Here is a 3,811-nt window from a genome sequence, read left to right as displayed (position 1 = left end):
CCACCTTAATTTTGAGCAGGACCTGGACTGTGTCCGTTGAGAAGTCACACTAAACACTAGCGTATGTGCATTCATTCACCTGCCTCTGTCGCTGGCTATGGGTGTGCAGGCGCTGTGAGCTCCTGCAGCTGTGGCTCCCTTGAGCCTTGGGCTGTGGCTTGGAAAATAAGTTAAATAAGTCCTTCCTTCCGGAAGTTGATTTGTCTGAACAGTTCATTATAAGGACAGGAAAAGAACCTGAAACAGGTGTTCCCCCCCCCCCCCAGTCTCTTCCTCTGACTTAGCCTTCAATTCCCTGCGCCCTGTTTCTCATTCTGCAGATTATTAACCTTGAAGGAATGGCAGAGTTTCAAAATGGCTGTACTTTCCTGTTGTCACCTGTAAACACTACCCACAGTCCTCCCTGAGCCTCAGACTCAGGGTCTGTGGTTCTTTCAGCAAAGAAAGTGGAAATGATTCCCAGCACGGTGAGGAAAAAGTGCGAGCTGCTGTGGTTCTGGGTCCTGGTGGGGCCTCCTGGGCTCCCCCCCCTGCTCTGCCCTCCCTCTCTCATTAGCATATCCATTCTTGTCCTTTTCCAGCTCATGCTCAGGCAGTCGTGCTGATGAGACTTTATAGATGTAGCTTCTGTCATTATTAGGAGACACAATCTCACAGCAAACTCCTACCCTCTGGGTCTTACAATCTTTCTGTCCCCGCTTCCACAGTGATCTTTGAGCCTTAGGTGAGCCTTAGGTACAACTCTGCATTCTGACTGATTGTGGTTTTCTGTAGCGGTCTCCATCTGTTGCAGAAAGTTTCCTTGATGCAGGTTGTATGCACAGACACACATGCAAACACAAACACACACATACACACTGATATGTAACAACTATGAATGGAAAAACAGCTCTTGAATTAAAAAAAAAAAAGGGAAGGGTATATAGAAGGGCTTAGAAAGAGAAAAAGGAGTGATGTCATTATATTATAATCTCAAGCAATAAAAGAATTTTAAAATAAGTGCTTGCTGTACCCAATAACCTGTGTGAAAATGCCAGGCCTGGTGGCATATGCTGATAATCCCAGTAAGAGATCCTGCCTCAAAAACAAAACAGCCAAACAAAAACTCAATGACAACAATCTGGCGGCCACCTGAGGAATGATTACCAAGGTTAACCTTGGGCCTTTACATGCACATGAGCGCACATGAACACGTATCTACCTCACACACCAACGAACACACATGTACATAAAAGAGAAGAGAAAAGCTATGCTCGCTCTTCTTATGGTGAGATGCCTTCTGATACGAACAAGTCCATCTCAGCCAGGTCTGAGGCCTCTACCAGATGCACTTCCAAGAGACTTAACCTGTCTGTGAGGGCGGGGTACCCATGACCTCATCACTTCACAGACACCATCTCTTAAAGATCCTGCCGCCTCCAAACCTCCACACTGGGGTGAAGCTTCCAGGAGCCACAGCCAAATCTTTTGGTAACAAGCCACATGTAATACCTAGCAAGAGGCCCCTGTGCTTGATACATATGGGACAAGAGAGGAACTCACTAAGGAAGGACCCGGGGATCCAGAGCCAGTCTCTCACGAGCCCCAGCCATTCCAGCAAGGAGCCTGGGCTTTCTCAGGAATTCGGCTGCTGAACAAGGTAGCGTGTCATGGACTGGTTTGTTTTTCTTTCTGAAGGCAAGGCAGGGGCATTTGAAGCCTGGTCCCCTGTTCAGTGTGGCTTTATCTCTCTCTCTCTCTCTCTCTCTCTCTCTCTCTCTCTCTCTCTCTCTCCATGCTTCATTAAGACCCTTTGGACTGGGCCAGGTCCCCAAACGGGAACACTCTTTCTGGGCTATTGACAACACCGTCCTAATCTCCAGTCAGCCAAAAAGAGCTCTGTGTCTCTCAGACAGGGTACCCGTGTGACACCTGATCCTCTGTGTCTCTCAGACAGGGTACCCGTGTGACACCTGATTCTCAAGGTAACTTTTCTGAGAAGCGGACTGTTACCATCCCCACTGTGCAGATGGAGAAAATGAGGCTCAGGAAGGGATGTGACTCCCCTTAGGTTTACAGATGTAAGTGGTGCAGCCTGGAGGTGCGGCTGCTGAATTCCCAGGCAGCTGGAGCCACCTGGGTGCCCATGAACTATGGGAGCTGCCGCTTTAATGGCCACCCCTCCTGGACCTCATCGAGTCTTTGCTGGGGAGCACGGTGCTGCTGTGGCCTCCTGCGGCACTGTAACCCCATCTGACTCCTCGCTCACTGCCCCAGTGACTCAGAAACCCATTGTTCTGATCGGTCTCCTCTGCATTCTTTTGTACAGGCTTTGGGCCTGATTTCCTGTGCGCGGGTCGCTCTTATTTTTCCCTGCACAGGTATTAGGTGGCTGAGTTTGCAACAGGCGTAGATCTAGAAGTCCCTGCAAGTGGTCACGTGGGTTTGCTAGCATGATGCTTTCCTTGAATAAGGCAATGTAATAGCATATTCATACCATGACGGTTGATGCAATAGAATGGGAAGGTGGGTAGAAGTCTGGAGACCAGCTTCCTCCTTCCTTCTGGTAATTCAGCCTTGTGTTGGTGGTTGAGATATAATCCTCATACTATAAACCCCCTCCGGAAAGGGTGCTGCTCAACAGCTTTTAGCATATTCACAGCGTTCTCCAACTGTAGCCTTATCTCATTCCAGTACATTTTAATCGCTCCCATAAAGCCGTGCTGTCCCCATGCACGGCCCCTCCCGGGGCCTTTTCCTGTGTGCTGACACCATCTGGACTTGTTTGTTTCTCCTCACACCTCTCTCCTCTTCCCCAGTCACCCAGCTGTCACTAGCAGGTCACCAGAGATGAAGTGGCTAAGTCCAAGGCCAGAGTCACTGTTATTTCACTAACCATGGTGGTGCCGCAAGGTCTTGACACTGGAGAAGCCCCATGCTCCTGTCTGATACTGTGGTGAGCAGGTATCTGAGCTATGAGGACAGGACACAAAGCCCCAAATGTGACCTTCCCCTCACAGCTGTCATAGTTTCCAGGATTCTTCACACAAGCCAGAAATCTAGTCTTAGAAAACCTAAATCAGACTGAGTCATTAGGGGCATGGAAGTCTCCTTGCCAGGACAGAAGCGCCTGTGCTTCGGTTGGTCCCATGTTTATTGTCTTTGTGTGGCCTGTTGAAGGGATATGCACTCCCTACCCCAGATTTTCTGGGATGAGACAGTTTTCATGTGCTGAGCCCTCAAAACCATAGTGCAAAAGGCACCTCATATTGGTCTGTCATTCCCTCCTTCCTAAGGAAGAACATTGGGGTGTGTGTGTGTGTGTGTGTGTGTGTGTGTGTGTGTGAGAGAGAGAGAGAGAGAGAGAGAGAGAGAGAGAGAGAGAGAGAGAGAGACTAGGCTCATCACTGTAGCACCTCCAGGTCCTGTAACTGCAACTGCCTTAAACAGAGCAGGTGCTGAAAAAAAAACCCAAACCAACCAACCGAACCCCAGTGCAGCATCAATGAAGGAGTGAGGAGTCCTAGATAAAGTCGGCTGTCATTCTCCAGGGCTCAGGAAGGCATCCTCAGCCCCGCCCACACTTCCTCCCCTCAAACCCCAGCATGGCTCTCCCCCTCTCCCCCGGAGGCTGTGCAGACTTCACTGGGCCCAAGCCTGTTAGGCTCCTTTACAGATACTCCTCCTTTACAGATACTCCTCCTTTACAGATACTCCTCCTTTACAGATACTCCTCCTTTACAGATACTCCTCCTTTACAGATACTCCTCCTTTCAGCATGGCTTCTACAGCGGCCGGAGGTGTGGTGTCCTCAGCCTCAGACTGGGGCCTG

The sequence above is a fragment of the Mus pahari genome, chromosome 10 (assembly GCF_900095145.1).
Source record: "Mus pahari chromosome 10, PAHARI_EIJ_v1.1, whole genome shotgun sequence".
NCBI lineage: Eukaryota > Metazoa > Chordata > Mammalia > Rodentia > Muridae > Mus > Mus pahari.
Note: the sequence above shows the minus strand (reverse complement) of the source record.